At 52.1% G+C, this 18629-nt stretch overlaps 1 long non-coding RNA gene across 1 annotated transcript in view; it reads right to left on the bottom strand.

Moving 5' to 3' along the window:
- LOC118168885 overlaps positions 1-17631 on the bottom strand; it is a 32673-nt gene extending 15042 nt beyond the window's left edge. Inside the window, exon 1 of the long non-coding RNA XR_004751835.1 lies at positions 17532-17631. This is a non-coding gene — a long non-coding RNA (uncharacterized LOC118168885). The remainder of the gene's footprint in view (positions 1-17531) is intronic.
- Between the last annotated feature and the right edge of the window lie 998 nt (positions 17632-18629).

Raw genomic sequence — 18629 nt, 5'->3', positions numbered from 1 at the left:
GCTCCTGGCTGCAAGCCTGCTGCTGAACCACAGAACACAGGGCCCCGCCGGGCTGAGCTCAGAAGGGCCCTGCAGAAATCCTCAGGGCATGCAAATACTCGAAAAGACCTGCAGGGCCCCCTCCTCCCTGCCTCCTGTGCCTCCTTAGACCTGAGGAGCACTTCGGAGATGCTGGCCTCAGCCCCAGCCTCCTCCCGGTCCCAAGGGCTCCCCTGCTGCCCTCCCGAGGTCCCCGGTGGGTGCTGCACGCTCCCGCCAGCTCCCAGGCCCCACCAGTTTTCCCAGGGACAAGGACACGGACACGCTGTGCTCCCCAGGTGGGCGAGAAGCCACCAGGTCCTCCCTAGGAGGAGCACGCAGCCCACGGCAGACCACAGGGCGAGCTCCAGAAGCCGGTGGGTTTTGCTTTCCCTCCCCTCCGAAACTGCTGCGTCAGGATTCAGTAGAAGCACAGCAGGTTTTACTGGTACCTGCAGTATCAGCAAAGCATCTGCTGCTTTGCTTCTCCGCTGACAGCCCACACTCAGTTTGGGAGACTTAAAAGACCTCCGGATTCAAAGCCTGGTAATGGTTTTCCTCCCTCTTTCTTTCCTTCCTCTTTCCCTCTCTCTTTAATGGCCCTCTCTAAAGAGAAAAGACTGTCTCCCTCCTTTGTGTGGAGCAGGGCAAGGAAGAGACGTTTTTTCATTTTTTTTCCTTCCTCGTCCCCCTGCACCAGCTCCCACCAGCAACTTACTTCTCCTCCCAGCAACACCCCTCCTGCGACAGATGGGGGTACCCCCAAGAACCAGCCCCCAGAAGAGATGAGGGCTACCTACACCAATCTGGAGGAGTTTGAGGGACTTCATAAGAAGAAAAAAATGTAAATATATGTTGATATGCCCAAGCACAATCACATCCTTCCCCAGCTAACCGCAGCCTCTTCCCTTTCAGAGCCAGGATGAAGAGCTGCTCTAGCCCAGGCCCTGGAAAACATTTATTTCTCCGTTTCCAGCCAGAAGCAGTTGAAAGAGATGGACACCGTTCCGTTTAGAATTGCCAAATGGGGTAAAATGCAGCCTCAGACAACTTTCTGTATTGCTAACCATTCGCCAAGCCCGTAGCCTAACAGAATTTACATGTTTTCCGAGCGATGGGATTTCTTTCAGTTGCCAGCCTACAAAAGTGATGTTCTTGGGTATTTTCTGTGTGTGACGTGGAGGGGACAGGGAGCTGGAGCTGCAGTCATCCAGGGCCCCTGAGTAGGGCTGAGTGATTGAAATCACTCCCATTTCCCCTGTTATTAAATAGAAGAGTGCTCCTGCTTTGTCTCAGAGATGTGGCAAAAAAAGCTGTAAAGGAAAAAAGCGTCAAGTGTGGAAATGCCTGAGGAGGAGGGACTCGTACAGATACCTTTCCCCTTCTTCTCTCTCATCCGCAGCAGTTTGAGACAGTGCCCTTGTGAAACTCCTCTTTGGCAAGCACCAAATCCGGCTGCATTTCAATTCTTAACGGGGTGCTGCGGGCACAGAGAGCAGCCAAGGCTTGGGGTGGCGGAGAGGAGCCACGTGCAGATCTCGTATATTTGAGGTAAAAGGACAGATTCTGACGGGGAACACCATAAGGTCATGGGAGCGACGGAAGGAATTCAGGCACAAAGAGGAATTCATCCCTTATGCCCACCAACCTCTCCTTCCTGATCAATTTTGAAACGCTGGTGGGCTCTGAGCCGCATCTAAATACGGTTTCTGAGTCTGGAGTCCAAGAAAGACCTCAAAACCCAACAAATTGCCCCTGACCTGAGTATGCCAGTACCCTGTGCCGGGAAACAGAAGTAGCCTGAAAACAAGAACCAGGCGAGGTGTGAGATCTGGGGATTTCTCTTCCAAAGCCTTTTAATTTAGCGTTTGATTCCACTGAGAGCCGGGGGAGATGCACGCCGGCGTAGGAAACACAACGTGCGTGTTGTGAGCGCTCCCCGAGAAAACAAAGGATTTGACGTTCGCTCTGCCTGATTCTCCCTAGCCCCGTGCATGTTTAATTAACCCCAGCTTTCCATCAGGCAGAGGTCTCAAACACGATCTCCCAGAGCCCGGATGAATGCCCTATGAATAAGCATTTTCTGCCGGCAAAAGCTCTATAAAGTGTGCCCGGGCAGCACCCTCCCTTTCTTAGCTATAAGTCATCTTCTTCAAGCCTCAGCAGAGATGAAAGACCTCTTGAAATTCTCCTGCTGGAGCCCCTTAGGCATGCAAATATGTTCCCAAGCCACTGGGCAATGCCAGGGTTTGTTATTTTTCTGGTGGCTTCACCCTGGAAAATGTCTCATCAAGAGGTTGAATCTATTTGCTGATATAAACCCAGGGAGAAAATATTTTAGAAGTGACATCAGTTTGAGGAGGCATTTGTAATGTGACCTTTGTCAACAGCCTGTCAAGAGCCTGTGCATCAAACCTGTCCCTTAAATTCCACCTGGGTGCAAAGAGACAACCAAACAAGAAGTCTCCCAGCCTCCTTCACCATGAATGCCAAAAAATGGGCAAGATCTCCAAAAGTCAAGTCCCGACCTTGACACCAGCACTCACCCAAACAACAGCAATGCCGGGACTGTATTTGCAAAAGCCAAAGAGAACATAAAGGCTCCCCGGTGTGTTTTAATTGCCAGGAAGCTTTGTGCACGGAGGTTTTCCCCCATGTTTTCAGACTCCCACCCTTGGGTTAACTCTGGTGGACACAGACAGGACCTGACGGCACCTGCGTGCCTGCCAACCTTAATTCCCCAGCACTGTAAAGCTGGCGTGCCTTTGCCTGGATTCTCACCTCAGTAAGGTCTCTTCCTTTTTGTTATTTCCCCTGCTGTGCACACAAACCCATCCTTCCAGCCCCCATCATCCCAGAGACGTCCCTTCCACTCCCCCAGCTCAGATCGACCACAAGAACCCTTCCGGAGGACTCATCCAAGACCTGGAGCACTCCAAAACCGGCCTGTAGAGATCACGCAAAAACCTCACGCAGGGCACCCGGGATCATTAAAGCATCTAATTATGTACTTCCCATGCCTAAGCCTGATTTGATTTAAGCAGCTCCTTGGCTGGCGCTCTGGGACATAACACCATGCTCTGAATCATCCCCGGCCCATCTGCTCCGCTCGCTGCCCTCGGCTCCTCGCAGGTAGGATAACACCACACCGGGCTAAATATTTAATGACAGTGCTAATGGCTTTGTTAAGCGAAGCTGGGGGAGCATCTCCTCGGTTTAGGATGACGGAAAGGGGATTGTGCTAATGGGCAGCCTCGCCATGCCAGTCCCCAGGTGGTTTTGTCCTCGTGCCGCGCTCCTGGGACATACGAGAGACACAGGCAGAAAATGCCAGGCTCGTGAAGGGGTCGAGTGCTCCTAACGAGCCGGCCTGAGCAAAAAAAAACTAGCAGCAAGCCCTGCCACACAGACAGCCACCGGGGTTTTGGGCAGAGGCCCCGTGGAGCTGAGCCAGAGCTGCCCATTTTCACCTCGCTGGGATTTTCCCGGCAGTTTGCAAATCCCGCCGAGGGGAGATGCAAACACCCACCACCGTCTCAGGGCCAGATGGCAGTTTATGTTTATGAAAACTGCAGTTTGTTTTCATGGAAACTAGTAAAAGGATCGCGAGCAGACCTGGAAAAACACAGCTCACCCTTTGGGGAAGGTAGGACTGCTCTTCCCCCAGGGCATTTCCACCTCTGGCTGCTCTTTCTCACCAGGTCCCCCCAGGTCCATCTCCAGCCGTCCCTTTTGGCTGGATTAATCTCAGCGCGATCCCGTGAGACCAACACTGTGGCAAAGGCAGCGTAAATCCCGCTGGCTGCGGCAGGCCGGGAGCGACATGGGTTCGTGGAGAAGACCTTTTTGCAATAAAGCAAATTTATTAAAAGGCGTACTTCAGCCTGATTAAATTAAACAACGCGGCACTAGCGAATAAAGTTGTGTTTTGTTTTGTTTTTATCTCAGCACACCACAAAAAAAAAAAATGGCTGTAATACGAATAGCTATTTAATACTCTAACAGAATGGGGAAAAAATCCCATTCTTCATAGGCTCACGACACCCATTTGTTATCTTCCCTTGGCCCCACCACCACAAATCACGGCGGAGCCTTGAAGCAAAAATAGCACCAATGTAAAGCAATATAATGTCATCTGCTTCCCGAGATATGTAATAATGCGTCGTGCACACACACAAACCTTCCTAGCACACCAGCAGGGCCCTCCCTAAGCCTCCCTGCACGGCTCTTAACTTCCCAGGCTCATTTCAGGGCTATTTCCAAGACGGAGATGGCTTTGAAAATGAGGCTGAAAAAGGCTTTCCAGCTCAGTTTTGTTTTGATTTCTGCTACACAGTGAGAAAGGGCAGGCGCTCTGCTCTGAAATCCACGACTTGCCTTCGGTGCCTTGTCATTACAGGTGCACCTAGCCTTTGTTCCTTCCCAATCCCTCCCAGATCCACCTCAGCTAGTTGTTGATGAAAAACGGTGTTTGGCTGGTTTCTTCCCCATTAGCCCCGCTACAACGTTTGGCTAATTCCAGGGCTGTGAGCACGCAAGCATTATTTAAGCTCCATTGGACAATCCGTGTCAAACGCAGCTCTCTCCTTGCCTTCCCCATCCCTCCGAGGACCGCAGGAGCCACCCTGCTCCTGCCATCCCACCACTCGGGGGACACGGAGGTCCCCTGGTCGGCAGCAGCAGGAGGTGGTGCCTGCTCTGGGGGCTGACATCTCCAAGCCTTTGCTGCCAAGAGTTGGAAACACATGAAGCAAAGAAAAGGCAAGGGGAGAAGATTTTGGCATCAGCCCATGACTCTCTTCTGGTAGAAGCTAGAGGAGAGGGGGAAAGAAGCAGGCTGTGATGCCTCCAGCGCTCCTCACCCAGAGGTGCAAGGAAACCCTTGGTGGGATCTCTCAGGGGGAAGCAGGGTCAAAAAGGGAAATTAATCAGAAATGTTGTTCCCCCTTCAGACGTGCATCACCCCCTGCTTTCCTTCTTGGACCAGCCATCTTCTCACGAGACACAAAACCGAACCACCATGCGGCATTGCTGTTGGGGGAACGCAACCAAGGTCTTGAAGCTCTGGTGACCACAGAAGCCCACCAAGGCAAGGATGCAGACCCACCTCATGGCTGCCCCCAAGGGCACGTGGCACCAAGCCAAAAAACCTCACCAGCTCCAACGGCATGGCCCAGATCTCACTGTCCTCACCCCCTTCCATACAAAGGCGGGCACGGGGCTGAGGCAGCTCCAACGCCTTGGGAAGCGTTAAGTCAGCTTCGAAAGGTGAAGGCATCCCCATGCTCCTCACACGTTTTAACCCAACACTGAGAGCTGAGCATGCTTTTAAACAACACTAATGATCAGGCATCAGCCATCTGGAAGCTTTCCATAGCAGCATTTGACTACTGGACAGCGCTCAAGCTGATGAAAGCGTGCCAAGCTCTGGGCACTTGGCTGGCACGAGGAGTGCTTGGTGCTTCAGGGAAGACTCGGCACAGCTTTTGATCCTTTCTAGTCCCACAATATTTAAACAAAAATAACCCTTTTCTCCCCTCTTCCTCCCAACCACCGTTTCTCTAGGTTTAGTAATAGAGAAGAGGAGGCCATACGGGCGGTTTGGGCATGGCTCAGTAACGCTGTTTTTAATGGCTCCAGTCCCCAGACACTGTAATATTACGGCGTTGGTCACGCATCTGCCTGAATTTGGGGGATATCCACTAAATCTCACAAGTTCTCTCCTCTAACTCTCTCATTTTATTGGATGTTCTCTTCCTGAAAGACTCACCAGCCCCTAACAGTTTTGGGGCCGCTTCTTCACGTTCCCTTAACCCTTCTCCAACACGTCCCATTTGCTCCCGTTTCTGCACCTTTGGATTCAGGATCTGGGGAAGGAAGATGGAGCTGGCAATGGCTGGGAAGAGCTTCAGAAGTGGAGATAAAACACCATCGGGGTCAGTCACAGAGCAGGCAAAGGGAGATGATGGGGATCTCAGAGCAGGAAGTGATCCTAAGGAGCATCTCCTTATAATGAGGCACCGAGGCACTGTCCGGATGACCAAAGGCAGATGAGACACCACACAACACCGTGGTGCCCCCACTGACAACCTCACCCTCCTGCACAGAATCGTCCCCACGGGTACAGACTAAGCTGTGCAATGCTTTGCTGCTCTGGAAGCTGAGGATCCATCCTGCTTCGACAACCAGCTCTTGCTCACCATCCATCACTGCCTTACAAACAGGCACAATCAATAAGCCAAAAAACCTTGCACATTAAACACAACAGCTTTCCTTGCACATCCAGTGCTAGAAAAGCATTAAAAATAGTAAGAAAAAAAAACAAGTGCCAAGATGACTTTTTTTTTATTTTTACCCTCTAACCCACGGACTCAAACAAATCACAGAAAAGTCAGCGCTGCGACTTTGCTTTGGAGACAGAGACCTGATGCCTCTCGCACCTCCTCCCTGCACCAGCAAACCCCAGCATCCTCCCAGCTCCCGTGAAAAACGCCCCAGTGCTGTCCTCTTCCCAAGGGGCACGGCTGCAAGCAGGGCATAAACATCGCGTAGCTGCAGGCAGCCTCAGCTGCGAGCACATCTCTCGGGCATGTTCCCTGCACTGCTTATTCCCCCGTCGGAAAAAAAAAAAAAAAAAAAGGAGAAAAAAAAAACAAAAAACTTTTTCAAGCAGCGCAAAACTGATTAGAGCGAGGCATGAGAAAGAGTGATGGAAAGTGGTGAACAATAAAACCAGGGAGCAAGCAACACAGCTCCTGGGGACCAAAAAAAAAAAAGCTGATGCTTTCAAGATTAATCACTAATGACAAATAATTGTGGCTGTGGAATGCCAACAAAAAGGCAGAATGGAAACAAGAAATGGACAGAAAAAACAGGCATTAGGTCTGATGGTGAATTTAAGGCCATCAACTCATAATTGCAGCCATTACAGCCAGTATTTTCAAGTGAGCCCAGCAATAGCAAGAGCTGCTGGATGTGGTGTCCTTATGAAAAAATTTGGCTGTTATTTGGGGCCCTGAGAACTCACTGTTAGCAGCCCTTCAGAGTCGCTCTGTCTGGCTCTGCGTCACCCATCACTCACAGAACTGCCGGTTTGGGGCTCGTTCTGCGATGTTGACGGATGATGGAGGCGGCAGGAAGGCAGCCGAGCACCCGGCCACACACGGTCATCTCGGATCTCCGACTCACGACACACCGAGGGACTGAAACCAGGAGCAGTTATCTTCTCCCAGCCTGGCTCCGGTCTTCTCCTCTTCATCTTTTTTTTTTTTTTTTTTTTTTCCTTTATTGAATGTTCTCTTCTTCTGGTAGGAAACGTCACCCTTGTTTCTGCATAGCATTTTATCCACCCAACACCACGTCACACCTTGCAGGACAGCCAGTGTCCCTCTCTTGGCCACCTACTGCCAGAATGACCAACGGCAAATCGGTCTGGGGCCTCTCACTTCTCTGCCAACCTTTTTTTCCCACCCTCTCTTCTTCCTCATTTTAGATGGAAACAACCCTGTGCCTCCCACTGTTAAGACACGTACACTTGATGCCCCGATAAAACTCTGACTCGCAAGCTGGGGACACCTGACACCGCAGGGAAAAAAGGGAACTCAGGCAGGACGTTGGTCCCCCCATCACTTTTTTTGGCCATAACCCTGCTTTGACACCCTCCCACCAGATGCTACCCATATCACAGCGCAGCCAGATGGCTTCGGTGTCTCTTCCCCATCCAGTATCATCAGCTCCCGATAGCGTTCCCTCTGCTCTGGATATACAATAGCCCCTGCGAAGCAGAACAAGGGGCCCACATGTACCGAGACATCTGTACACGTGGCTTTGCTGGCTGATTCACGTTGCAGAACCCAGAGCTTGCAGCTGGAGAAGACTCCACCACCTCGTCATGCCGTGCTGAGTGACCAGCACGTGTCACCGCAGCTCAGCGGCCACCACTCGCACCCTGCGCCAAAGGGCCAGGGCTGCGCATGGGCTGGTTTTTGGCTTGAAACGCTGCTTGCCACAGGGACAGAGGGATGGACGGACAGACAGCCGAGCTCCTTGGTGCCCCAGGAGGAGGCACGGAGCCAGCAGATCAACCCCTGGCAGCCAGCACCAGGACCTGGGACAAGGGGGTCCCCCCATCAGCTGCAGGTCCCCACACAGGCCGCAGACAGGGGACAGCTGCAGGGCGGACAGGAGAGCACAGGGTGGCCATGGAGATAATTGACTGCTTGACAATTAAAATTCCGGGACCTTTTTTTTAAAAAAAAAAAAAAAAAAAAAAAAGAGGTTGCTAATTGGGGCTGGGACCTGCCCAGAGAGTCAGGAGCCAGCACGGAGCGGGAGGGATGAAAGTTGGAAAGCACCCGGGCCCCCCAGAGGGGCGGCAGAGCCCAGAGCTGTTTTGTCCGGCTGGTAACGAGGGGCCAAATTGCTTTTGACAAGCCAAGGGGATGGGAAATAATGGGGGTCTGTGAAAAGCCCCGAGTGCAGCCGGGGGGATGCATGAGATAATGAGGAGGCACGGCCCGTGGCTTCCCACCGCGCTTTGGCACGGAAAGGCTGCGCCCGCAGCAAAGCAATGCCTCCACCTCGTACCCCTCCCACAGAACCCAAATCTGGACCACGTATGAAGGCATGCAGCCCACTCCCCTCCTCACACAAAGAAAAATAGGCTATTTTTTTTTTCCCCATGTTGTCATCCTCCGTATAGGGTTGGTAATTTGAGTTCTTGCCCAGGCCTCCACGCGAACACAGAGCTGACATCAAATTTCTCACTTTTTGATGAGATTTCACATCTGTTTGTCAAGAAGAGGAAAGGAAAGATGCATGCGTTGCTCCACAACGTGGAGAAGGGCTTTGGGGTTGCTTCTTTCAGGCAGAAAGAAAACACCGGAGTTTGGTCGTCCTGGTGCACAAGGACAGACCTCATGCTAGGTCGCTCTCCTAAACAACCAGTTCCTGCCTGTATTTTTCCCCTAGAAACTCCATTTTTCCCCAGGGATGGGATTTCCCCGGAGAACAGCTTCAGAGGAGGCCAGCCACGTACTCTGCTCACCCAAGCATTGCACCCTGATATTTTCCAGGGCACCTCATTCCCTCTCCCCAGAGGTTTCTGCTCCTCCAGGGTCCAAAAGAAGGGGACAGAGACACCCGTTTCCAGGGAGGAGCACCCTCTTGGTGATGTTTTTGTACACGAAAGAGACAAACGTTACCTTAACCCCTTTGTGTCCCCTTGGACAAGGAGCTGCCACATGCACCAGACCTGCACAGCTCACAGCCTCCTGCCCTTAGCTCCCACCCAGCTGCTTTCAAAGCAGGTAACAGGAACCTCAGGTGGTGCTAAAGTAGTTGTTCTGGGGGGGCTTTTTCCATATCAAGGGATGCAAAATATTAAAAAAAAAAATAAAAATATTGTTTTTAGTGTTTTCCCCACACACGCACTTTTCTAAAGCCGGATCATCTTCCCTCCAGCTGAGCTCTTAAGTGGGCACTGTGCAAGCTACAGTCTCAGTTTAAAAAGCTTTGTAGCAAACCGACAGGGCAAGTTGCCTTAGAAAAATAAAATAGATTTCTTTTCTTCTTTTAAAGACAGATTCCCACGGCTTCCTGGAAAACAGAAAGGCTCCCTTTGGCTTCAGCCCTGCTCTCCCTGATGGCAGCGGGGAGCACTAAGAGGGGGATGAGTCCGAAGCCAGGACTCGCCCCATCTCACCGGCAGGGCACCGCCGATTCAGGACGCAGGAGCTGGGTGATACTCCCTGGGGACGCACTGCCACCCTACAGCCACCCAGCACCCCGGGCTGAGACCCACCAGCACCACGCAGGGACATGGGCACGCACCAGAGCGGGCAAGGAGGGATGCTGCACCCCACTCTGCGCCTTCCCTACAGCTGCAGGAAACAGCCTGAGGACACAAGAGAGGAGAAAGCAAAGCGGTCAGGGCCTCCAATCTGTCTGGGCATTTTTCCTTAACAGTTTGGGGTCAAGCCTGATCCCGGCAGGGTCAGTTCTTTTTACACTCCAACACGCCAAAGCCAAAGGAGACGGTCCCTCGCCGCAGGAGCCCGTCCGCGGGCAGCCCTCGCGGAACTAAAGGGTCGTGCATCCATCCCCAGAGCACTGCACCCCAAAATTTCAAAGGGGGACGGGGAGAAAGAAAACCTGCCAGCATCCTGCCCCACTACTCTGCCCGGCTCATGTGGGTGGAGCAGGATGCTGCGCACAGCAAAAGGGGGGGAAAAAAAAAAGACATAAAATAGGAAGATGTCAAGCTTATTTTTTTTCCCCCTCAAAAAAAAAATGTAAGGTCCATTACACAAGGCAAAAGGTGCGCATTAACTGTAATAAAAAAGGAAGCGTTTATAGAGATGGATTTGTCTGCCCCCTCCTCGCTGAAGCGGAGGCTGCAAATTGTGACGGATCGTGTGTGTTTTGGGAGGCGAAGGCAGCGCGCGCGCTCCTGGGGAAATCCATTTGGGGAGATAGATCAGACAGCTCCCCAGGCAGAAGACCTGGCAGGGAAATGCACGCGATGCTTCTCCTGCTGGCAACCTTTCTGCGGGCACAAAGCCTCCTCTTCCTCCCCATCCCTGCAGCTCCTCGAGGCCAGGGGCTCTGCGCGTGGATCCGTGGCGATCCACAGTGGTTGCCCCCAGGTAAGCGATGAAAAGCCAACCTCACTGTGTCCGTATTGGATTTGCCGTGAATATTTCAGCACCCTAATTTCACCAGCAAAGCCATTCAGGACTAACAGGTCTCGAAGCAGCGAGCCCGGACAGAGGGAATCATTTTTATTTCGCCTCTTTCAAGCTCCTGCAAAAAAAAACCTGTCCCTGCCCGGTCAAGGAACAGAGCCACCTGCCTCCGCCGGGCTTCAAACGCTGCTGATTGACCTCCCTGCGTAAAATTGGTGCCATTAAACTGCTCTAAGAATAATTCACAGAAACCGTGAGTCACTACCTGATTTAGGCAGAAAGGGCTGAGACGATTAAATTACTCGCTATGAATTATTCACCGCGGCCTGGTAATTACGCTGCAGTTAGCCATCACCGCGCAGACGGCTCCGTGCGAGGAAGGAACGCTTGTTTCGTGAACACTTCACCAAACTTTGGTGATTGCGTGCTGCATCTGATGAAACAGAAATGCTGGCCACCACGGGAGGCAATCGGATGCCATCCCTCAGCAGCCCTGAAGCAGCCCTTTGGGGCGAAACACCGACCCCAACATCACCTCCAGAGCAGGACGGGGTCCTTGCATGCAGCCCCACGAGCACATCCCAGCCCAGAACAGCTTCTGCTGTGTCCCGTGGGCTCTCCAAGTTCGTCACCCATGGCTCAGAGGTGTCACACTCCTCCCAGTCCATCATTTATAGTCTCCATTTATATTACAAATACAAACTCGGCACCTCACGGTCAGCGTCCACGGTGCGAGCAGGATATAGGATGACCAGGGAGGCACCGGGGTCATTCCTGCATCTCTGTAGGATTTCGTCTCACAGGGCATGGGCTGTGGGACCGCAAGGGTGGCTTTATCTCTGAGAAGCGGTCCCCCCCACACTCTGTTTCAGTCGCTGCGTTTCATGGATGCGGGCAGGAGATTTAATGCCAAGCCCTTCCAGCCGGCCATCTGTCGCGGGAGGCGGGCACGGTTCACGGCAGAAAACATCCACGCTTGCACAACCTGGAGCTGGGCTGGCAAAAACGTGATGAAGAAAGCTTTGGCAGCAAAGGAAAACAAAGCAGCTTTATCAGAGGAAGGCTGAGAACTGCAGGTAAAAGAGTAAGGCAACGGAGTTGCTAAGAGGAGTGAACACGGTTGTTCTGCTTTGCAAGGACTCATGTAAACACCCCAGCGGGCTGAGGCCCAAACCCAGAGTTTCTTTCGGGGCTGGGATGCCCCCAGACAAGCAGACACCTTGCCAGGCTGTCCCTCTCACAGCTCTCACCTTAGGTTTTGCCTAGGTTCGTTGCAGAACGGGAAAGCAGAGCCCATTTCTGCCCCGGCAGGGCTGGCTGCAGTCCATTCGTTCCCAGCACCTTGATTTTCCAGCTCTTGGTGAAATCAGGTGTGCTCACAGGTGCCCACAGCTTCCTTTCTAAATGCCCACTGGGGCTTAATGAAAACCAGTATCTGGTTGAAATTTACCTTTTTTTTTTATTTTTTCCTCCCTTCCTAATTGCAGTGCAGAGGGTTAAACACCGACACTTCCAAAGGGCACCGGTGCACACGTTTCCTGCCACGAGGATTTTGGTGACTGAGCACTAGTGGAATAAAATACATCGCTGTTTAATCCAAGGCTTGCCCCGTCCTGCTTCACCCAATTGCCCTCCTTGGGCACTCGCCGTGAGGTCACAAGGCGCAATGGTGACGCTCCAGCCACTGCCACATCAGAGAAACACCTGAAAGCGTTTTGCTGGATTTAGGCTGTGAAAAAGGCAGAAGGCTTTTTTTGGGGGAAAAAAAAAGCCTAACTTTCTTACCGACTGCCCCAAAAAGCAGGGCTCCATCACCCTGCCCTGGTTACGCAGTCCCTACGAGAAGCGTTTCCCCATCCCACCGCCCTGACTGCCTCTCCCCATCCTTCCCTCCCTGCTGGTGGCAGGCCAGCGGCACTCCCGTCACGGATGCACCCCCTGGGGCAGCAGAATACTATTTTCCGGTTTTCTCAGCTTTTCTGCCAATTCCTATCATTTGATTCGCTTCCTTTGTCTGCCACTGAGAACCGGGTTTGCATTTCCATCCGGCTACCCGTTATAACCACAAGACCCCACTGGCGAGACTCCATGCAGAGCTGTCACAGTCCACGTAAAATTAGGATTATTAGGGAAACGGAGGGACTTGCTCAAGACCAGAGCACGGCCGTGTCCCCTCCCGTGCCATCCCAAGTCCCCAACACGGCCTTCAGCTCCCATGCTCGTCACGGGTGGCACTCTGCCGTGTCCCATTCCTGCCCCAAGCGCTCTGGGCACAGATGTCCGTGGCTCTCACAGACGGAGCCACACATCAGGTTACCTCGGCACTGCATTTTCAGGCACTTCTTCAGCATCTACGCTTTTGCCCTCCCCCTTTTTCCAAGCCAGCATTGATTACAACAGGTAATTGTTTTCTAATTGGCCTGCAGCTGCTTATCTATCTTAGATAATTAAAGTGAAGAAGAAGAAGAAATGGGGAAACGGAACTTTATTCTTAAGTAGCTGCCTATCGACTGCCTCGATCGATAGCGAGGTCACTTTGGGCTGAAACACCCACTCCGAGAAACCCGGCCAGACCCTGCCCAGCCTCACGACCGCTTCTTCCACCTCCCTTTCCTTTGTTACAGAGCCACAGTTCAGAGAAACTTGGTCCGGCAATGCCAGAGCCAACTCGGTGCTGGAGGACACCACCCTAGCATCACCGCGGTGCCGCGCGTGGCAACGGAGAGGTGATTTTGGCACACCGCTCCCAGCGCTCGCTGCCAGACCAAGGAAGCCCCATCCCAGCAGCAACCCCCAGCTCGTATTCCAGGTACACACCACAGCCACCACCCAGAACCTCAGCAGCGCGCTCTTTCAATAAACCGTGCTGGAAAGGCTCCAAGCAGGAGCCTCCTCTGTGTCCGTGCTTGTAAAACTTTCGAGGACATGCTAATTCAGCTTAATTACGGATTTACTTCACTGGCCGCGCTGCTAACACGGGCGGCGGACAATATTTGCAGCCAAGGGAATGAGGGAAAAGCAAACAGAGCTTTTCCGTGTCCTCACCTCTCTCAAAGCCCCTCCACTCTGAACTTCGCGTGCAGGAACACGATGAAGATAACCCGCTCCCTACTCGTGCAGTTTATTAGATAATCTCTTTCTAATCAAGAACTAATTAAAGGAAGTGAATGCTTGGTTGGAATCGGGGATTAAAACGTGGATAATTATCATAAACGCTACGTTTGTTGTTCCAGGCCGGCCTGTTCTCCTCCCTTCCCCTCTCCCTTTCCCCCCTCTTCCCCTCCCAGGCTGCTCCTGATAATGCTCAGGCTGTCTCAGAGGGGGGTTTGCTCTCACAATCAATTATTTTCTTTTTGTCTCTCTAGCTAATGTTTCGTTTGTGTGAGAACATCAGCGAGAACTATTTTCTTTCCCTCGTAAATTCATTTCAACGACAATGACAGAAGGTGGGGAGGTGGCAGCTGCAGGAAGAAAAAAAAAAAAAAAAAAACAGGAACATTAAAACCCAAGCTTATAAATTATTTCTTCTTCTCCAGACAATCCAGATCCGTCACCGCTCTGTGCACACGGGGGCTTGTATTTTTGTTTTTTTTTTTTTTGGCCAGGAGCTCCTCCCGGGCACAAGACACTGATGGATGTGGGAGCCTGATGGGAGAGCCCTCGCTGCCGCAGCTCCTGCCTCCGCCAGCAAGGACCATACCCACGGGCTCTCCCCGGGCACAATATCTAGGTCACAGACCACAGGCAATAATTTAGTTTGGTTAGCCCTGCTAAGGAGAGGGAAGGCGCATCCTGGCTGTCCGGCACCCGTCCCTTCGGTCCCAGCTGGTGGCACGTCACCAGCCATCCCACAGCCCCAGAGCAAGCTTTCCTCTCGCCACCCAGGTGAAGAAGTGATGCTCACCCATGGGCTAGGGGCCGGGCATGCTCCTGCACAAGGTCTGGGGGCTTCAATTTATATCCAGCCCGGGGAGATGCACTCTGTACAAACACATGAGGTGTTGGCGCGTTGTGATTTCTGACAAAACTTAAACTATTATATTTCAAAGGGATATGAAATGCATAAACGTCCAGGCTCATCTATCTTTCTCCTCATCCCTTCTGCCTTGAAGTGAGGTCTCGCTCTCTAAGAACCCAGACAAGAATAACCCTGGGATGAAATGAAAAGCAACCTGGCTGGCGATATATATAAAAGATGACATCTCCAGAAATCCCAAACTTCAAAGGGGCAGCTTTCAGCTCGTGACTATCCACTTCCTCCAGCCCTCAAGGCTAGTGTCATAATTTTAAAGCCCCGGGAACCATTTGATCTCTCCAAACGGCAGCTCAGTGGTCTAGCACACTTCTGGATGTCAAAAAAGTATGTGCTGCCACCAGCAACATCCTGCAGGGGCTGGCCTTTGAAAGGACAGATTGAGGTGAAACGATCAAAAGACTCAGGGGCAGGAGGAGGAGGGGAAGGGAGGAAAAAAAATAATAATAATAAAGGATATTTAAAAGGACAACTGCATGCTGAGGGACTTGGAGGTGTCAGAGGTTTCCTGGGGTGACAGCCACCAGGGAACCCCCCCAAGGGGTGCAGACCCCCAGGGCGGCACGGCCTCAACGCTGCTGGAGCTCAGCAGGGGGGAAATTTTACCTGAAAATCCCTAAACTGAGCAGTTTTCCTATTGGAAACTGAGGAAATGCCTCTTCAGATGCAGGCCACTGTGTCACACACGGGCAGCAGTTTTGGAGCAGCCGGCGGATGCTGCGCTGCCACCACCAAACAGACGGAGTGTTTATTCCTAGGTGGGAGAAACACTCCATTATCTGGTTTATTAATTGTTAGTTAAGTAAGGGGAAGGTGCCCAGAGCAGGAGACGAGCCCTCATCGCTTGTTATTAGCTTAGAAACCGGCAGAAATAAAATAACTGCAGATAAATGATGGCACAGGCGGCCCCACGCGCCGCAGACTGACAGATCTGCTCAGAGGGGAATTCATGGAGTGCTTTCGGGGGGAACGGAGGAGAGACGGCGACAGTCGGTCCCATTTCATTTCATTTTTTAATGAAAAGATTTCATCATCCTTCATTCTGAACATGGCTTCTCACGGCTGGGATCACACGGGTATCCCTGCTGCCAGGCCGGCACCGAGAGCACTCCAGGCTCTGCATCAGGAGCATGGTGCCACACAAAATAGGGTCAGTAGGGTTTTTTTTGTTGTTTTTTAAACACAGAACTTGCAGCTACAGACAGCCAGACCCACTCACAGCAGGGCTGTGGTGACCTCAGAAGTATTACCCTGTTATCTGCACGTTGTAAGGGCAGGGATGGGAGATCCTATAAAATGAGCTCAACAAGGAGCTCGAGCAGTGGTCAAAAAGCAGCAGTTACAGGGTATGGGAGCCCACCCAGGACCCCAGAGAGGCAGGAACACACAAATATTGTAATGCCTGCCAGATCTAAACACAAGAACTCCAGCCACTTGCTCAGCATCCACAGCCATTTCCCCAAAACCCATCTGCCAGGGGTGGCCATACATCCCCAGAGTGCCGGTTCCTACTGTCCAGCCAAGGTTTTGAGCAGGTTGCCAAGCCAGGCAGAGCATTCCCATCCATGTAAGACAACAGCAGGGAGGAACAGGAGGCTTCTACCCACATAGAGAGGAAGGTCTTGGACCCGGGGGCAAGAACAGGGTGACCCCAGGGGACCAGCAGAAACCACTGCGTGTGGCGTGCTACCCAGGTGCATTCATCTCAGCAGACCCTTTGGTATTTGGTTTCCTACAACCTGGGGCAGTCTAACAAAATACAGTGCTCACTTTAAATTAAAAATAAAAAATAAAAGAGTCAGTAATCTTGGAAACCAGAAATAAAATCCTCTGCTTCAATCCCTGAGTGCGAAAGACCCCGAATGGGTCAAGCATTGCTCGCTACATTAGCCAACGTCTCTGCCCTTACACCAAAGATATTTAACTAGACTAATGCATTTTGGGGTATAAATCAGAAGAGCCTAACCAGGGGAAAAAAGAAGTCGCCCTTGTCCTTACAGCCGTTTGCACAGAAGCTGGAGCCAGGCAGCATCTTGCAGAGCACCCCGTTCCTACCTGCTGGGATAGAGACAGATACAGGGGAAAGGGGGAGCCCAGGAGACTGAGCTACACCAGCTGAAACTGAACCAGGGTCATCGCCTGGCTGAGAACACAGAAGCACCTGAGGCCATGCTCCACTCACGCAAAATATTAGCAAAATTCATCAGGTGAGAGGAACAGGTCCCTGTCCTGAGTTTGGGCAGGCGGGATGGTTCTGAACGGAACAGAGGGCTCAGCCCCGCATTGCTCCATCCCTGTAGCTTGCAACAGTCTGAAAAAATAGGGGGTAACTTATTCACTTGCTCCATTTTGGGACTAAGCAGCAGAGGTTATAAGGGAGTCAGGGAACTGAACCGAGGTTGTTTCGGTCTCTGCAGCAGGCGCAACACTTGTCCTCCCAGCCACGGAGCCCTGCTCGCACTGCACAGCCCTTTAAAAAGACATTTCACAAGAGTTGTGCCACTTTCAAAGCCTCAGCTCTTCAGGTAAGCATATCTTACTCAAGGCTTCGTTTCACCCCGCTAGGAATACAGCGATAAACATCGTTTCATCTGCATCCTGCGACACAGCACCCTACATCTGAGCCGGTCCCAAAAGCATTTGTTTGTGAGCGGAGAGACAGCCCTAAAGGACTCCGAAAATGCTGCATCCACGTCAAGACAGAAGAGGAGCCGAGGAGCTTCTTAACAAAGCCGCAGCCCTCTGAGAAACCAATTAGCTCCGACCTGCTCCCGCAATCACAGAGCGTTTCTTACCTGCTGTCCCAAATTCTCCACCTTCCTCCAAGTTCAGCTCCCAGAATAAAGCAGAGAACTTGACACACAAAAGCTCCCAGGCAGGAGCAGCTCGCTCCTGCTTTTGTGAGCTCCTGCAGCCCCAGCTCACAGGTGGGCCAACGATGGCAGCCCAATTAGGCCTCCCTAACAAGGTCCCTTCATTTAAGTTGATCCAGGTGAGCCTTTTGATTTCTTAAGGCGCCTCCTTAGCAGCATCTTCCCAGGCAGGGCGCTCTGCTGCTAAATGGCTTATCAATAGAGGACTGCTTTACAAACGCTGTATTTTCCTGCTCCTACCCCGTCGCTTGGAGGCTACACAACCCCTGTGAAGGAACCAGGCTGTAAAAGGCAAAGTTGTGTTCACTGGCACTGCCTAGTGCCTCGGGGCTGGGTGAGGTTTGGGTGAGGCAGAAGAAGATAGAAGTGCCAGGAGACGCTTTTCCTCCTATTGCATCTTTATGTGAATAGTCTGAGTCGATCCCGGGACTCTCTTATGGATAAAGTGACAGGTTTATATATACAAAATTATCCCCTGCTATGAATACAAGCATTTTTTCCTAGCTCTAGGCTGCTGATGCTCTGTGCCCTGATCTCTTCTTGGATGGCAACGAGCCTGGTAACTTCTTTCAGCCACGCTTTGCCTCTCCGACTTTTCCCATCCCAGGCTGGCTTGCTCAGCCCCTGTCCCTCGATTCTTTGTGCTTCATGACAAAGGGAGGGCATCATCTTTGGAGGCAGAGAGAGGCGCAGCCTGGGCAAGGAGCTGGACATCAAGCAGAGCTGGCCCCAGCTGCACTGCAGTGCTGCTCCAGGGCTGGCTGTGTCCAGGGAAAGCTCCCACGGCACTGTGGTGTGCAAGAGGCAGGCACCAGGGAGGTAGGCAGCATGCAAATCAATCAAGATCTGTCAAACACACCAGAGAACTCCTTTTTATGAGATAAATGCCTTCAGAGGAAGCCTTGGGAGACACCTACCACGTGCTCAGCCCTCTCAGTGGCAGAGCGCGCAGCATTCATCACTGCCACTTGCAGGGGCCGGGTTCCAGCAGAACATCCTCCAAATTTCTTCCTCCTTCAG

This window comes from Oxyura jamaicensis, chromosome 6, assembly GCF_011077185.1.
Source record: "Oxyura jamaicensis isolate SHBP4307 breed ruddy duck chromosome 6, BPBGC_Ojam_1.0, whole genome shotgun sequence".
Lineage (NCBI taxonomy): Eukaryota > Metazoa > Chordata > Aves > Anseriformes > Anatidae > Oxyura > Oxyura jamaicensis.
Note: the sequence above shows the minus strand (reverse complement) of the source record. Positions and strands in the feature narration are given on the sequence as shown.